Source organism: Siphateles boraxobius, unplaced genomic scaffold (assembly GCF_051911475.1).
Source record: "Siphateles boraxobius isolate OS27281-9 unplaced genomic scaffold, OSU_SipBor_1 5, whole genome shotgun sequence".
NCBI lineage: Eukaryota > Metazoa > Chordata > Actinopteri > Cypriniformes > Leuciscidae > Siphateles > Siphateles boraxobius.
In genome coordinates this window covers 33,444,568-33,462,722 of record NW_027509141.1, presented here as the reverse complement: position 1 = coordinate 33,462,722, position 18,155 = coordinate 33,444,568, and the positions used below count along the sequence as shown (strand labels likewise).

The 18,155-nt window shown below is 39.3% G+C and overlaps 1 protein-coding gene across 9 annotated transcripts in view; it reads right to left on the bottom strand.

Annotated features, from left to right (window-relative positions):
- Positions 1 to 18,155, bottom strand: part of camta1b (calmodulin binding transcription activator 1b) — a 304,866-nt gene that overhangs the window by 250,376 nt on the left and 36,335 nt on the right. The window contains exon 1 of one of the 9 annotated variants that reach the window (XM_077204059.1): positions 1,130 to 1,186. The exons of the other annotated variants lie outside the window; for them this stretch is intronic. The gene's annotated coding sequence lies outside the window, so the exon portion shown is untranslated. Of the gene's footprint in view, positions 1 to 1,129; positions 1,187 to 18,155 lie in introns of those variants that run through there. 9 annotated transcript variants of the gene reach the window in all.

The window sequence follows — 18,155 nt, the reverse complement described above, 5'->3', positions numbered from 1 at the left end:
ATAAACTGTGTTCAAAACATAATTAGCAATAATTAGCAATGTCGGACGAAAAATTTAGGACCCCACTGATTAAAGTTTTGTAATTAACTGTTCTTAATTCAACATGAAAGTGAATGGCATCAGTGAGTTTTTAATACAGATGCTCTTGGCTTATTAAAGTCAGTAAAGCACTGTGGTCTGACCTACACTGTGCCTGACACTTCATTTTCATTATGAAGTCAAAACTAACGTAGAGCTTTGCATCATGACAAATTGGTGTTGCATCGCCAAAACCACTGTACCGATCCTTCCCTGGCTTCCTGAACCATCACAAAAGAGGACAAGCTAGCTGTCGTACTGATGAGCCGCCCTTGAATCCTCTTCTCATCACAGTGCACCTGTCACACTGGCCTCATGTACGTGACGGCAGAGCTCAGAGCAGATAAAAAACAGCTGTCTGGATCACCGTCTCGATTGTGTTCACAGGACAGGCCTGGATGCGGAGGTCAGACCTGACGAGGGCTTATTAAGGTCAGCTGTCGCATCCGTGTGTGTTTGTGTGTGTTTATCCATCTGCTTCAGTGTGTGTGGGTTGCTGGTTTGTTATCTGGATATTTAAGGATTTGGAGAGAGTCAGGAATGAATTAACTATAATCTGTTAAACATGGAAGTCCAACCACTCTCGTCAACTTTTACTATATTCTTTTACTACAGTTCAGTGTGCCGTATTCATTCACATGGATATCAATAAGTGGTCTATTTATGTAAATATATAATGAATAAAATGATGGATATAAAATTTTGGAACTGAAACCAATGACAGTAAACAAATAAATATATTTCGCAAAATACAGGCTGATTAATTGGCCATTAGCTATAGTATCAATTAATTAAAAAAGTGAATGCCCATAATAACGCACAAATTCCATCATAAAAAGATAAGTAAATAAATAGAATGAATGAACAAATACATAAATAATGAAAAGATATTCCTTCTATAACTTTAAATGTGGTTGGGGGAGGAAGGGTACATATTAACATAAATAATTAAAACAAAACAGATGCACATGACTAAATAAAGCAAACATAACAGGGGAATTTATAACAACAAAGAATCAAAGATGGGAGAAATAAAAGATGAAATGGTTACCAAGGTTATGATGGAGGTCAAGGTTCAGATGGCGAGTTCAAAAAAACTGGGAAACCACAATGGCAGATGCTCTGTCGTCTCTGAAGGAAACAAAAGTACAGGGAAAATGAATGTATACAGCCAGCATTCTGGCCAAAGACAGCTTTATTAAAACATGCAGTCCAGAAGGAACAGGCCTACAACTGAGATTAGATGTCATTAGCACAGCAAGATAACAAACAAACATTGTCAACAATAGGTCAGTTAAGGAGGAAAGTACTTGGTGCTCAAAGGGGAAAGCAGCCTCATTAGCTCAACACTACATTTAAATTTGCTGCTTTATGAACAAAAGCGTTCTGGTCAATTTATGCACGTTTCCGCCTTTTGTCCTTCCCGTGCTACATATGCTCTGCTAACCCATTATAAATTACCTTTGAGATTTACTGTAAGAAAGGACTCTTTGTTTTTTTATTTTAAACCCACTGAGAACATTAAAAGTTACTTATCGCACGGATAAGCCAGACTTTTTCCAGTGCCTTTTTTTTACTCCACATTGTTCAAACATAATGAAATTAACATAAACTACGTTCAAGTCTAATCAGAAATTGCTCCTCCAACAGGGAATACGCTGCTTGATGTAATTATTGAACTCGCCTGGAATGTTTTGGGCTTGCGATTATTTTCTGTTTTTAATGTGTTTTTAATTGTAGCAGTGTTCTTATCTTCCAATGCAGATTAGCATCAAGCCATTCATTTGCAACCACGACGGAAACAACAAACCGACCGCGTGTTCAGGGCACAGCTATCCCACCTCCTGGACATGGTCAGGCCTTTGATTCCAGGCCCGGCGTGGATCCGCATGCTAATGAACACTTGCGACAGCTAAAATACGATTAGCCACAGCGCGAGCTGCGCTAATTTACCAGTCCTGAAGCGCACGGCAACTGCAAAAGAACAATAAAACAACCCAAGACTGCTAGCTGGCATTTTTCACCCTTTCTTTTTTCAGATGCTGTTTTGTCACCAGTGAAAAGCCATCAGCAAAATGAGATAGTGTTTACAGGGCGAGCCGGATGAAAAACAGCTCCAGTAATGTCTGCCGTTCAGTGGACTATAAGTGTTCCTCTGTGATACGCGAGAAGCTTTAATGGGAAGAAAAAAAGACGAATGCTCTTGCCATAATTACAGCTGTTTCGATGCGCGTAATTGTGATGGTTTCTTACACCAAGACAGAAGTGCTAACAAAAGCAGTCTATTGTCCTTGCCCCTTGAACAAAAAGCCCCCCTCGTCTAATGATTCAGGAATCTAATTTTCCCGCACCTAATGATTGTGAACAGAAAAGGTTCTGCACAGTAATAGCCTGTTTCATTGTAAATAAGCACAGAAATAATCATGATGAGCGAATTATTCCATGTGCTCAAATCCGGCGACTAAAACATAAGCAAAAGCAAGATTAGCAGGTGTCCTTAAGATAGCTTTTCACCTCACAGCAACTGGGAAAATAAAAGATCAGCAGTGTATACAAAATTAAAGCAATAAGGAGATGTGTTTCGCACTTCCCTCACATACTGTAAGAATTGCTGAATCATCTGTGCCGCCTTGCCTACTACTATTCATTTCATTACCGAAAACAGCGTTCATTAGAATCAAATGCATGCTAATAGTAATTTAAGAAATGATCTGTGCTATAAAGGTGGTTGGAAAGCATTAAAATGAAAGCATGGTGAGAATACAAGTGCTTATGTTAGGCTAATGGGAGCGTCCTCCTTCTAGCAAGCTGCACTTCAACGATGTATATGTTCAAATTACTCTCCCACTTACCCTCCGACCAATCTCCGAGATTATATTACGGTGACTTTTACAAACACGGACTCTGGATCAGAGAAGACATGAACATTCATCAGCACGGGCCTCGTCATCGTCACGTGAGGAGCTCATTTTAGCCCATGCAGTTTCTCAAGTACAAGAGCACACGAGCCGCAATTACCCGTCCTTTGGGAAATACACTCTGAATAGCTCATCAATACTTGTTACTTCTGTACGACACCGAAGCTAGATTTATTCATTCCCTGCCTAAACTACCCCGGATGTGCACTTTGAGCACAGCCGTTGTGTGGAAGTGCTGGATAATTAAGCATGTTTGCTGGTTTTATCTTCGTGGTTTGACAGTGCTTGCCTCTTTTTTACCCAGAAGGGCTTGACTTTATTAGAGAGTGTTAAAGGTGTTTTAGCAGAAGGAATCGAATGGTCACACATAAAAAGGGTCCAAAAACTCCCAAGTCATTTTGGGAAAACTTCCCAATGTTTTCCCAAACTTCCCAAACTGACTCAGAGAACACAAATTGCCTTGGGGAGTGACGGCAAGTGACAGTCTAATGATTCAGGAATCTAATTTTCCCGCACCTAATGATTGTGAACAGAAAAGGTTCTGCACAGTAGTAGCTGGTATCATTGTAAATAAGCACAGAAATAATCATGATCAGAAAATTATCCCATGTGCTCGAATCAGGCAACTAAAAGATAGGCAAAAGCAAGATTAGCTGGTATCCTTGAGATAGTTTTTCACCTCACAGTAACTGGGAAAATAAAAGATATTGTACAATAGAACTGTACAACTGTAGGTCAAGATGGTGAGAGATGCCTCATCTTGACTAGACATGTACAGTATGTGCCACAGAGATGAATCTCAAAGGGTCTGGTTTTTTAAAAAGTGGTCAGCATGCTCATTATGGCCATGAAGAGGTGAGTGACCTTTGAAATCATGCAGAAATGGACCACAATCAAAATTAATAAGTAAAAATCCTATTCGTTTTCTCCATAAGGTAAGGCAAGGCAAGGCAAGTTTATTTATAAAGTACATTTCATACACTATAGCAATTCTAAGTGCTTTACATAGAAAGGAATAAAAATAATCAAAAAATAAAAGTGTACCTATGTATAAAAAGTGTATAAAAGAACTGATACAGAACAATAAATCCTTAAAGACAGACCTACTGTGAGCTCAGAGATTGTTAATCAATGCTTCTTTTTAAGCCATCAGCCCACATTATTTCTAATTTTTTAAATGACAGCAGAATTCCTGATGAAAAACTGAATAACCCATGACTTTGATAATTAATCTCCATCAATCAGAGAAGCAAAAAAGCAAACATGCCAAAATAACCCTTTACATGAATGACATAATAGAGTCAGTCTCCATACTATCATGGAATAGCATCTAAATGTATGTTGTCTGAACATTTCAGCCGGGGAGTCTTTAAATCGAACTATATTCTGGGAAAATCTGTTTTGGTCCCACAATGACCATAGATGTTAGAACGTGATTGTGTTTTAACTTGACCTGTACCATGTACACAATAATAATACAGCTTAGCTGTCCTCTCATAGTAACTGCAGTACTTCGAGAGTGCCATATAGAAGGCAATTCACCACACAATAGTAGCGCTATAAAAGAAGGATTTTGAAACTCTGTCGCTATTCCTGCCCGTATGGAGAAACCACTGTCACTTTTATAAGGATATAAAAGAACCCAAAATCCTAAAGCCAAGTGAGTGGGGATTTGAAGTGATGTGGCTTCACGTTTGTCGCCGGAGGGGAGCGGGTGGGTGGGTATGATGTGACCTGTCACTTAGGACTGCCACTTCAGGTCATGCTCTTACTCTTTGTGTTCTTGAGAAGACAAATGCCTTCCCTAAAAGCCATTCAATGTTTTTTCCCTTCCTCGTTCTCTCCCCTTTTCACACGAACATGATGGAGCTTATTGCTAAAGAGCAGCATGCAGATGTTATCAAGAATAGACTCAAAATGCTTCTCGTTGAAACAGACTGTTTTCTCTATCAGCTCATATCATATAGACCTATAAAACACAATACAACTGTATCACTGCCTCGCATCTGAAAAAAAACCTATTAATTTCAAGAACAACATTCATTAACATGAATGTTTTTTTAATTAACAATAACAGGGTTTATCCTGGATCAAAATGAGGCGGAGGTGGTAAAATTGTAACAGTATGGGGGTCTGAGGGCATGCCCCCCCGGGAGAAAATTTTGTACATTTTAAAGATAAATTCATTAATCTGGTGCACTTTGAGTCACTCGAATCTGTTGTTAAAAATAAATAATAATCCACCCGCCAACCAGCCATATTCTTTGATTTATATATCTGCATCTGATCATCACATTACAATTATTCAATTAAGCATGATAAAATGGTAACATATCACACAATTAACATTTATTTAAATTAGAATTTCTTCTTTTGGCAAAATTACATTTTCTTTATAGCCTAAACAGAGGCTTTACTCCCTTTAAACTGATTGTCAATGTTTCATTTTTGAAAACACTCTTATCAGAATTTTTTTTTGTACCTTTATAAACGGCATTTTCCCCCTAATTGTATTTAATGTATGCTCTAAATTTCATTTAAAATTCTTACATTTTATCAATACATTCAATTAAAATAATAAGACACTAGGCTGTTACCAATCAAATTAAATAATTTACATTGAAAAATTATAACTGTATTAAATGAGATTATTTTGAATATTTTTTGAATATACTGTACAACGAATGTTGAAAAGAATGATACTTGGAAACTAAACCGCCAGTAGGAGGCGGCAGGCGGCCGTCTTAATGAGCGAGTCATTGAGTCATTAATGTAAACGATTCGTTCAAACGGCTGATTGATTCAGAATGAGGCGGTTTAATAATGGGCAATTGAATCTTTGACTCAAGCGATTAGTTCACAACGCTGAATGATTCAGTAATGAATCATGGATGAGTGTTGCTTTGAGACGCGATATGGTTCTGTTGTTTGGAACTATTTTCGCTGCTAAAACAGAACAAAAACAGTCTAAAAATGTAAGTAACTTAATTTTAACTATTTGTTTATTGAACTGTTATGAAATTAATATCTCGGTTTCAATCGTGATGGCATTCAGGAAAACAGCACTCTGGTTGTGTGTAGGTTTCTTAACTATAATTAATGTTATAAATAATTGCGCGAGACTCAACAGCGCAACTTTGTTACCGTCCGTACATTAGGTACCATGATGGGAGTTCCGTGTCTTTATTACACTCATTTAGCTGTCATCCACCCTCGATTGAATGGAATGTTTTTATTACTCGACCCGCGGATTATGATCCGTGCAGCACTATCGGCAAACTACACGGTTAGAGAATGGACACAAGCGAGAATCGCGACAGAACTGTCCCGGTGGAAAAAGTGTATATGAGCACGTGACTGTCTGTCCGAGTTTTGTCGAGAGGCGGAGGCGGCACGAAATTTGACGGAGGCGGCCGCCTCATGATTGTCTATGCAGGAAAAACCCTGAATAAAAAAACGACAACAATTGAATGCGTCTGTAGAAGAACTGCAACCAAAAACAGCATTACATCGCGTCCTACCTACATGCGCGGTATCTTTTCCATGTTAATCAGAGTTTTTGTCCTAACCAGCCGCGACGGCGACATGCGGCGATTCTATTTTAAAAACGGTTTCTATTTTTCTGTGACGTCGCGGCTGGAACAACAAACACAAAGTGTGGCAATGATCATCTCAGGTACTTTTTATGTGCTTTATTTAATATTAAAAGCATGCAATGTAACTTTGAATATCATTTAGTGCTCCCAGCTTTGTAGCTGTAAAAGCAACAATGGATAATCTTAAATTTTAACAAATGGAATCAAGAACGTTCAAACTGTGAACAAACAAGCGTATTCTTTGACAAAGATTGTTTTAGTAACTCAGTAGCCTTTTTAATAATGTTTAAATGGTGTAATATTTGTGAATTTGATTATGTAGCCTACTTATCCATTTTCTTGCGAATGCCATCAAGATTACTCTCTGGTGTGCACTTGCTGCGAGACTCCGCCCACAGGCTGTTCTGATTGGCTGTGGGTTTTGATTGATTTTGACCAATCTCGCAGTCGCGTCGCGTCTAGTGTTGACAGACAAATTATTTGTCGCTGGAATCTTATCGCATTGCATCTGGTTAGGACATGGTGTTACACTTCTGTATGTTCAACAAGAAACTACATATTAATTATTATTAACAATAATTTTTTTTTTTTTTTACAACAAACAAGATTTCCATTACACGAGAGTAGATGTTAAAACTTCATGCTGATTTGTACTCGGCTTTCGCCAAGATAAGCACCAACTAAGACGTAGCTTTACAGTAACCTATGCTTCTCCATCCATTTACGCTTCTTTCCATCTGGTGACGTGTATCTCCTTCTGTCTGGTGTTAATAGCTACAGTGTATTGCACGTCAGCACACACAACGGCTGCAACCACAGTGCGGTCCCCCCATAACAACCCTCTGGATTGAGCGGAGTAGGGAACATCTCTAGGGTCTTCAAGTGGGCACCTTCCGTCCTCAGTGTTTCGTCGACTAGCCTACGACACCTCAAGAGGGCTCGACAGTGACTCTGGCGTCCCAGAGTCACCCCCCTCCGTCCCCCACTCAACTCAGCCCAGCTTACTGACCCCTGCATCCCTTCTGCTGCTGAGACCTAACCACAATCTCACAATCTCTCCGCAACCCAACCATATGCGCCAACCCGTTTGACTAAGGCTGTCGAGCCCCACTGGTGCGTTAATATGCAGTTTCAGTGGCAACGGTTCCGTATGGCATACCACCTACAGCAAAACACAATATCTGCCCAACCACCCGTCATTCACGCAATATACACAGGAACGTAATGACTGTAAATACTGAACAACCTATACAAATAAACCAACAGACTCTTCAAGTTTTCAAGAATTCTACGAAACCGTAGCATGGCGGCCTGTACACAGCCAGCTAGAATCTTTCCGTCTCAACCACAGCCAGTTGCTGCTCCTTTCTGCTGCTTCAGATAAGTTCTTTACTGTGCGACGCAACTCTTGGCCACTGAATCTGACGTCTCTGAGGAACCGGGTTGTAGAGTGTGACACAAAACCTCGACAACCCACTTCCACTGGGTAAACCCGGACTCTCCATCCTCGCTGTTCTGCTTCAGTGGCCAGATGTGCATACCGCAGTTTCTTCCTCTCATATGCCTCATCTACCGCATCCTCCCATGGCACTGTTAACTCAGCAGTTGAACAATGTGTGCTGATACAGACCACAAAACAATATCTGGTCGTAGGTTAGTGGTGGCAATCTCAGGTGGAAAAATAAGCCGTTGATGAAGATCAGCCAGCATCTTCCAGTCCCTAGCAGCTTCCAGTTGTCCTGGACGAGAATTGGTGTTAGCACCTTTTCTTGGTGGTTGCTCACCTGGGCGGAGGAATGTTGTCTTCTGCGTGTAATGTTACAATTTACTTCAGGTAGAAAATTTCTACTTCAACACTGAATTCGCACAAATTACTTCTTAATTACTTCAAATTACTTATCAAAACCCCTTCACACTGAATAAAACATATTGAATGTATCTTTAGAAAAAAAAAAAAACACTTTACCGCTCATCACTTCTCGACCATAAACTTGCAGAAAGTCTCTTTATTGTAGGCTCAAAGATGCAGACTACATTGTTTAAAAAGCATGCATCAGCAAGGTCGTCTGACCCCAGAAGAAACTTAAAATCCTTTCCAAACAGCCGCAGTCTGGGGGCTTGATCAAGGCTTAAAGCATCACACCTTGTCACAGGAACACAGTGCTCAGCGTGGATGAGAGAGGACAGGCGGGTTATGAATTTGAGATTGAGGTGGCATGATTTGCTGCTCTCCACACTGTTAGAGTCCCATCAACCTCCTGTACATTATTAATGGAGCGCCAAGGTAATGCAAGGTTGTCTTAGGGGTTTTTTAATCATGTAAAAATTGCCCTGACAGCATGGCATCCATTTTCTAAATGAGAACCGGTTAGCTTAAGAGCCTAGGTCACCACTCACGGATTGCGTCGAAGTTGGAGCTCAAATTTGTTTTTCAAGGAAAAGAAAAGAACAAAGCTGGTTCTGATGAATGGAAAATGCCGAATTGCAGCTCTCCCATGTTTTGTTTCTACACGGCTATCACTGACAGCATTCTCGTGTTTCAGAGGATGCCTCACATTCTCTGAGAACTGCCAACATGTGTGCCTGGAGGCCTGAAGGCAGGCAATTTTAGCACTGTGCTCAGAATCAATACTCTATCTCACTGTCAGAGTGCAGCGCACCAATCCTTCAAGGCCCCCGTTATTTATATTGTTTTAGCCCCACAGTCACAAAAAAGGCACTGATGATGAACGCTGTTCCTCTCTTGCTCTTTCCCCATAAGTGAAATAGCACAGGAGGGGAGTTAAAGGTTGGTGGAGGCATTATAGTGTAATGCCCCTGAAAGTGATGTTTCCCACAATGCCCAGCGTGAGCGAATTCATTTTCTTTTCTTTTTTATTTTTTTTGCAGCTGCAGGTCACGGGTTCCCGACAGCATGCTTTCTAAACGTACATTCAGCTTGGCTACGTGCTACATCCATCTTTAAACGTTTTTGACCATTATCGTGATCATTGCAGCATTTCCTGTCAATCCCAGCACTATCGCATAAATGTTTTGAAAGGACAATTACACAAAATCTCTTGTTATGCACTTAGACATGGAGTGGCTGAACTTCTCTGACATGGAGGTTTCTGCAATTGACCTTTTGCAATCTTAACCTCTAAAAAGGCAACAGTTATTACTATCACGATTTGACATGTCTGAATAAGAGTAGAGCTATTTGAAATAATCAGAAGGAAAAAAAAATTATGTATGAGATCATGCGATAAATTGGGAAGTAAACAGGTATATCGCAAATACATTTTCAAAATACACATTTACATCTTGTAGTACTGGTATTTTCTTAAGAAACTGTAAATCCAGTTGTCTATGATGATCAACAGCATGCCACACATGTGGTTGAAAATAAGAGTTTTTCCTGTATATCGTTCAAAACGACAATAGACTAGCTTTCAGTAATGATCTCTTCGTTCTGAAGCCAGAAGGAAATCAAGTCCAGATCACGAGGCTCCTCCTCTGTTTCACAACAGTCCCACCCAGTTCCATGACATCAGCTCAGCCTGCCTGTCTGTGAGCGGCTGAAGGAAGAACAAATTAATAATAAATAGAGAAAAGAAGGAATAAATAAATAAAAACAAAGCACCTCTGCTCATCTTTGAAGTAAGGTAGAGCTCAAGGCGTTAGCCCAAAATATCTGGGGAGAGTGAACGAGAAAGGGGGGATATACACGTGTCTAGGGCTGTTCAGACAGAGTTTTCTAACAGCTACACAGCCTCATTGCTGCAAAGCTCTTAGCTCAAAACTGCCAATGCACTGATGGCCTGCATCGCTGTCTGAAAACTGAACAAAGACTTAGATTAGGGGCGGATTTGGTGTAGGGGGGCTTTTGTCGTAGCACTCAGCTGTGTGTTCGGCGCAGTGAGGCGATGCTCATGATTTGGCAGACTGTTGTACCAAATCGTTTAGGTGAACCGAATGCGGACTGCTGGGGTTGTTTGGCATCATCCATATGCAAACTTAAACGATGAGTGAAAAAAATGTGCATACGGAGTCAAGCACTCTGGTCTGTGATGTGTGAATATGTTTTGCGCTATTCTACACTAGAAAAGCAGCACATCTACAAGCCTTATTTAAACATGTGGCCTATGCTGTAGCATTTCGAGACACATTTCGCCCCATGAATGCACATAATCTCAAATAAATAAAGAAAAAAAAATACACACATAAAAATTCTTACTATATCATTTTTAATTGAAATAACGCCAACTGCACTTATACCATGGTGAATGATCTTCTTTACAAGTTCTGTGAGATTCACCAAGGTCCAAATAATCACATTCACCTTTTGTCAACCAAAAGCGAGTCAACATCCCCAATGGCTCACCAGTACACTTAAACATTTTATGTTCAAATTTCTTTGGGTTTAACATTGTTTTGTGTCAAATTAGAAACTGCAAGATAAATAGTTTGCTTCTGTGGGAGGCAAAAATAGGCAGTATAATGTCTAAATTTCAGAATCAGCAGTGACAGCGGTAGAACGATTCGGTTTTATGTCTCTTAGTTTTAGGCATTTAAAAAGAAACTTCTCTAATATAATTGGGCATGAGAAAGGAAAGAGAAAATGATCCTCATGAATTCACCTGTCCTTTGACAGTCTATCAGGCAAGCACAAACCCTCACTAATGATGTCTTGCCAACCATGATAGCTCTTGTTAGATGCGGAGAAACATCACACGCTAGACCTTTTCTGCTGTAATAGATGTTCTATCCAAAGAACGGTGACTATTTCACAGTCTCTGGGATGTAAACTTCCATCCATGGAAACTTGAACCCACTTCTGATGTTTCATGATGAGATATGCCTGTTCCCTCACAAGAACAAAGAACATGTAACAAACCCAATATTAGTGGACAGTGTTTGAGGAAGCAGATTGCAACAGCAGCAGCATTTTGTTCCACGTATGAAATCTCTATGATACGGGTAAACATATTGTCATAGTCTTTTATCTTCTTCTGCTACAACACCCGCCCCCCCACAATAGACCTGTCCATCAAATCAAAGGCAAGAGAAAGCCTTCATTCAATGACTGTAGTCACATAGCAACAAGACAGCCTTTGAGTGTTCTCAGACGCAATTACTGAGGCGGTCGTACCACAATTTGTTTCACACATGCAGACACCCATATACACAATTTTAGTGCGAGTTTATATTTTATGTATGGATATGTATTGATTTCTTTAACAAACCAGACAAAAAAATAAGCCACATCATCCAGTACAATACACATAAATGCAATTTTATCAATACTAAAAGTCAGAAGTCAGGAAGTTTTATCTAAAAAAATAGGCAGCAAGTTTATGCTGCCTTCAAAAATAGCTCATTGTGGCTAAATCTGATAAAAGTGTTTGCTAAATGCAAATGTAAATTCAAAGGCAGCATTTCATGTTTTCTTTTGAGGAGATGACTGCCCCAGAATGCACCAGTTCAGTAAAAAAAAAAAAAGATTGACAGAATTACAAATGTTTCTAAGTGAAAAAAATCAGCCAATGTTAATGTTATATTTGAGGTTTTTTTTACTATGTTTGTGTGGTATTTTATTGTTTAATAGAATTTCACATTTTTAATTTACCAACAATAATTTCGAGTATCTGCAAGTTGAGCATGTGTGGACTGTTGCTACCCTATATTAGTGAGTTGCTACCCTATATTAATCACTTCAATGAAGGTTAGGATTGCACTTTAGAAGGGAACTTTCCATTTAGACATTAGATAGCAAGGTTTAAGAGCCTATACTGTTTTGTGTACATATGGATGAATGCATTTTATTTCAAAGCCTCAGCCAAGCTCTGTTATACTTATAAACACACAGAAGCACTTTTGACCTGTTGTGTTTATCAAGGCTGAAATGCACTCAAGGTTACAGACTCAAAACACTTCAATTACAGCGGACCCTCTCTGGCCACGTATGTGAGGTTCTGTGAATGCTCTTGGCATGAATATGTATGGAAGAGGTCAATTTAAATCTGTGTGTTTATGTGCACTCAGCATCTATGAGAGCAGACCATGAAAAGGTAATTTCACATTCATTTCTTTAAAGTCAGGAGCTGTTTGTGTCTGTTTAAATGTGGCTCAACTCAAAGGAGAAAAAAACACAATCTATTCAAGGGGCAGAGGAGAAAATTTTTCAGTCTAATGTAAGGGGTTTGGATCATTTACATGACAGAGGTTGTCCTCTGCGTAAAGGTGGTAATTGTGTCCTGCGGGTAGAAGGGCAATGGGAGGGCTGATCATTATGGGTACAAAAACCTGTCAGAAAAAAAAGAGAAAAAAAAAACATGCATTGGTGTTTGATAGATGGTCTCCACAGAGATAAGCCTCCACTTAATTTCTGCCTGGTAAAGGTTGACTACACCAATTTAAAATATCATACACGATAATTCCCTGAAAATTACACCAATACCTACTGAAAAATGAATCACCAAACATTTAAAAAAACATCATACTTTAACTGTTTGAGGATTAAACAAATAGAATATATAATGTAATATTTCATTTGTCATACTGACAATCACAAAGCAAACTTAAAATATTTTAAGGATTAAACAAATAGAATATATAATGTAATATTTCACTTGTCATACTGACAATCACAAAGCAAACTTAAAATATTTTGAGCCACAAAAGCTCTTTTGTCAAAATAAATGAGTCAGTAGCAAAACAAAAACATTAAAATCTTTAAGACTCAACATGATGATCTTATAAAGACTACTATTTATGCTTCTGGGAGCATTTAAGACTCGACAGTCAGGCCTGCTCAGGAGAACATTGGTACTGGAGTTAATCCAGTCTTCCAGTGGCCTGAAGACCCGAGAGACAAAGTGCCAAAGTTAACTTATTAAAGTTAGCCCAGGTCAAATCCCCCTCCATCTATTCCACTTAAAGATACTAATCTCTACACCTCGGCACTGATTAACGGTTGCCATCGCGCAGTTTGCATTACAATCTAATGAGAGAAGTGCGTATGCATCAGCATGCAAAAGTGGAAGGAAATCCATTCATTCTGGTCTCCAACAAATCCCTGCCACATTCATTACTATCTCTTCAGATGAGACTTCATTAAAATACTGCTTATCCACATCCAGATGGATTGATGCATGTGTAGGGCATTGAAGGGGAGAAAACATATCTGTGATTATTATTTTATCGATGAGTGTTATTAATATTAGGCGTATTACCTCTTCCTGCTCTCTCAATTCTGAAAGCTGTATTGACGGAGGATGTCATCAGCAAAAAACTCAAATTAATTTACATTCATGATAAAAAATAATGGCCTGTAGGGACCAACAGAACTGTGAGGGATTAAAACAGGAAATAGGGACAGAATAATAATTGATTCTGGAGGAAGAATCAAAGAAAATGTGCAGGAAAAAATGAAAAATGAATTTCTTCATAAATATTTGACATGTTAAAGACCCCCTGTGGTGAAAATCTAGTTTTAAATGTTGTTTATATGTCTGTGTGGTGTTTTTAATATTCTTCAAGACAAATGGTGCAAAATTCATGAGTCAACGCCATTGAGTATTTTCTGCCGTCTAAAAAACCCTGTCTCCCACCATTAAAAACTTGTAACCAATCAATATGCAAGGACAGGGCTTTTCTCCACGGTTTTTCTAAGTTGTTCAAACTAAGCTAAACAGTTTTATTAGCTGTTTCATAACGTAGTCAAGCAAAAGGCTAACCATATCAATTACCGTTATGTGTCCAACGTTGTAGAGAGCAATACATAAAACGCATTGCTTTCCTGATACATCGACTTGTAGACGATCCTGTTTAATTCGCTCTTCATCTTCAATAGCGCCCTCCACAGGTAAATTATTCCCAGATAACAACCGCTCAAAACAGATAGTGCAGGCTCATCTGTGTCACTGAATTCAGCTAGGAACGTTTTTTCTTTGTGGAAATTTTGCGTTTGGTGAGCACTAAAATATTAAAACTCAGTCGAATCAATATTTTGTGTACAGTTATTTAATTATGCCATCCAGTATTGTGGACTCGTTCTCTCTTGTTTCATACAACCGCAGCTGCTGCCATTTTGTGACTATTGTTTTGATCAAGTCAGCTGATCATCATCCTGTCGGCTGGATATACATTATGCCTTACATATCCACCTGCCATTATAGCATTTACTACAGTTGACAGAGTGGACATGTAGTCCCAGCTGGTGTGATTGAGTGGAGGCGGGGACTAATTTGCATATTCATCAAATTAATTATCCAATTTGGTCATGACTAAATTTTAAATGGGCAAAAAAAAATATGCTAAACCACTTAATAATAAGACTTTCTATAAAATAATTTAAAAAATAATTTTTTAGAAGGATTTATTTCTTCATTATGATATCAGGACAGTTGTTAAATTGGCAATTTTAATTTATACCATGAAAAATATATCAAGATGCCTTATAAATCAGAAAGTTTGTCACAGAAGTGGCATATTCTAGTCATTTTATTTACGAATTGATCTTTTAGTGCATTTTTTTAAAAATTAATAGATCTGGAACAAATAAACAACAACATCATGTTGTTGAATCAGGCAAACATAAAAAATAAATAATTTTAAAAACCTTGAAACCATTGTTGTTTCAAACAAGAGCAAATTGTGATGAGACAGATAAGCACTTTATCTTTCACTTGAGGAATCGCAATTTCCAGGATTTGATTTTGACTGCTGGCTGAAAAGGATGGCAAAGACAAAAAGGGATGTGACAACTTGAGCTTCCAATGTGATGGCACCCTATCACTCAGCAGGATAAACATACTGCCATGTTAACATGCTGCTCTGATAGGGGACTGCGTGACAGAGAAACAGGTTTTCTCACTGGAGAAGCAAGTTCTGAATGCCAATGAACTGGCAGTGCACAACCGGAGAGGCTGACTTATTGGATGGACCACAATAAACCTCATTTGATTTCTTTATCTGTCCTTCTATTGGGTCTTTTCAAAGGGGTTAGTGTTTAATGCTTGATGTTACAAAGATCTGAGCTTGAGGTTGATCTGTGGACACCTCTGAGCCATCTGCCTCTCTGCTCGTCTCCTGCAGTGGATTTAAAGTGGAATCTGTGTCTTTATGAGTCCTTTAGTCAGCATAATTCTCAACGACCCTGGAATTATGTGCAATTATTACAACTATTGCAATTAGCCCACACCACGGCGTCAGATAATTATCCTTCCATGTCGAAATCCTCCGAACCTGACCTCCGAGTATCTCACCAGCCTCCAACCCCTCCATCCAACCACAGGATGTTTAACTGTACATGGAGAGCTCATTGTCTCTGGCTTGTAGCAGAAAAACAACATTGGGAGAAAAAAAAACCCTGATAAGTACTCCCTGCAGGAAAAGGGTTCGCTTCAAATTGTACCTAGAGTAAATGGCTTTGATGAATAGGGGTCATTGTGTTACAGCTGCTCGTGCTAATTACTCGATTTTCTGAGTTATTACTCGCAGATTTCTCTCTGTGAGCTTCACTAATGCAGCTCCGCGCAACCTCTTAAGAAAGTAGAAACCATGCTTCGTTTTATCCGCTTCCATGGGTTTAACTTTGGTGGAAAGCAAGACTATAGATCTGATCCCTTCTAAGGCTTCTTTGTGTATCGGCCGCTTTATCAATCAGCTGAACAGTGAGGTCAATACTTGAATTTGTTAAGTGTGCACGCACTTTGAGTGTTGTATATAGATGCAGACATGCTCGGCCTAATGTAAATGGAAGGCATTTCCACACAGCTGCATTGGCAAAATATGAATCTGGTCATAAAATTGTGTGAGAGAACAATAATTTATGGCGTAAAGCACAGACGGCTGCAGTTAAGCCGGCGAAACGAGTCTTCCCCGACGAAGATAATAGTATCACTGCGTTATTGTCAAAAGTCACTCAGATATAAAACGAAAGAGTCAAATTATTCACTGCCATGAATTTAAGGAAAATACTAATCTCACAGCTCCCGACGCCACTGAACACGATCGCGCGGCGCAATGGCTGAATAATAAGATCCGACTGCATGCGCAAACACGCATTTTCACATGCAGATCCGCAAATTACACGCTCCCCGTATTATTCATGACACCGTGCAAGAGGAGAAAGATATTGAGTTATCCTCTTATAAAAGCTTAGATGAAGTAATCAGACCCCGTCTGTCCTTATCGCTCTGCTACGGTCTGCACGTCACTGAATTTTGCTATTTTGTCTTTTTATTATCCCACACTCTGAATTTTCCCTTCCATCTTATTTCCTGAGGTGGATTCACTGATCCACAGCTGTACTGAAGGTTATTTGAGTTTGCCTGTCGCCTAGGGATATCCAATATTCACATTTCTGTTCCCCGCTGCTCCTGTTGACTCTCTCTCGTGGGAAGTGAGAATGTGATTTCTGCCTCGTGGCCTGCCGCCGGGCATCAGATTTGACTCAGAGCACTGGAGATTTCTGCTCTGTCTGCGGCCCATCACCTCTGCCCCCGGGTGTGTGGAACCGCTATTTGTTTTCACGTCGAGGGGTTTTCCAGTCCGAGGGAGCTGGCGAGGCTCCGGGGACGGAGACTTCTCTGAAGTCAAAATACAGAGACAGAGTTTAATACAAAGGTGTTACTAAAGGACTAAATATTGGACTCACATACTGCTTTTGCACTTTGTGTTGTGCATTCAGAATGTGCGCTACATGCCAACTTTTCACCCTCGACAGCACAGCAAGTTCTGCTTATAAAACGTATCATCCGGGGGTCGATAAATAGCACGTGGGAAGGATATGAGACCTCACATATGACATTCACAGGGAGTGCTACGATCACCGGTGCATTTTAGCACTATAATAGAGCGCGTAATGTCCTTCAGGTGCTGACTTCTCATTTTTTCCTACACATTAATGTCATCCTCTGAGTTGTTGTAAAACTGTCTTGGAGTGGAGCAGTGAGAACAGGCTGTTCAGAGACAGGTGTTCTCTCGAGCCTCTGGGTAATATTCCCTCCAAATGCATTTAGCAGTGGGCTCCAGATGGAATCCCGCTTAAAAAGGAAGCAATACAACCACGAACCTGCTTTTCGTGCAAAAAAAAAACGGAGAATCTTAATGAAAAGCACCTCAAGAAATGTAGACAAAACACTGCATTGCTAAAACATTTCTCTCCAGCTCTACAATTTCTAGCATTCCGTAGTACAGGGATTTCTTAAACTTTTCATGCAAAGGATATGAAGAAGGAGCCACCTTCCTAATATATAAAAGCAGCTTTATATTTTCATGTATGAAAACCCATTCATACTGTGAGAAAACTAATTCTCAAATTATAAACGCAACAGGTTCCAAATTAGCACATCACTAAAGCCAAATCTACTTATTAAAATCTAGAGAATATACTAATCTTTTTTCAGTCAACTACACTACAGTTAAACTTGAAGAGAAAATGTATGAATTCTTAGTTTATATATCAATCTCAAACACTGACAGTGTGAATGTAGCCATATTGTTATATATGGATAGCATATTTTTTGTAATTAGAATTAGAATTACTCACTCATAAAAGTGACTCGTTTGTTTTTTC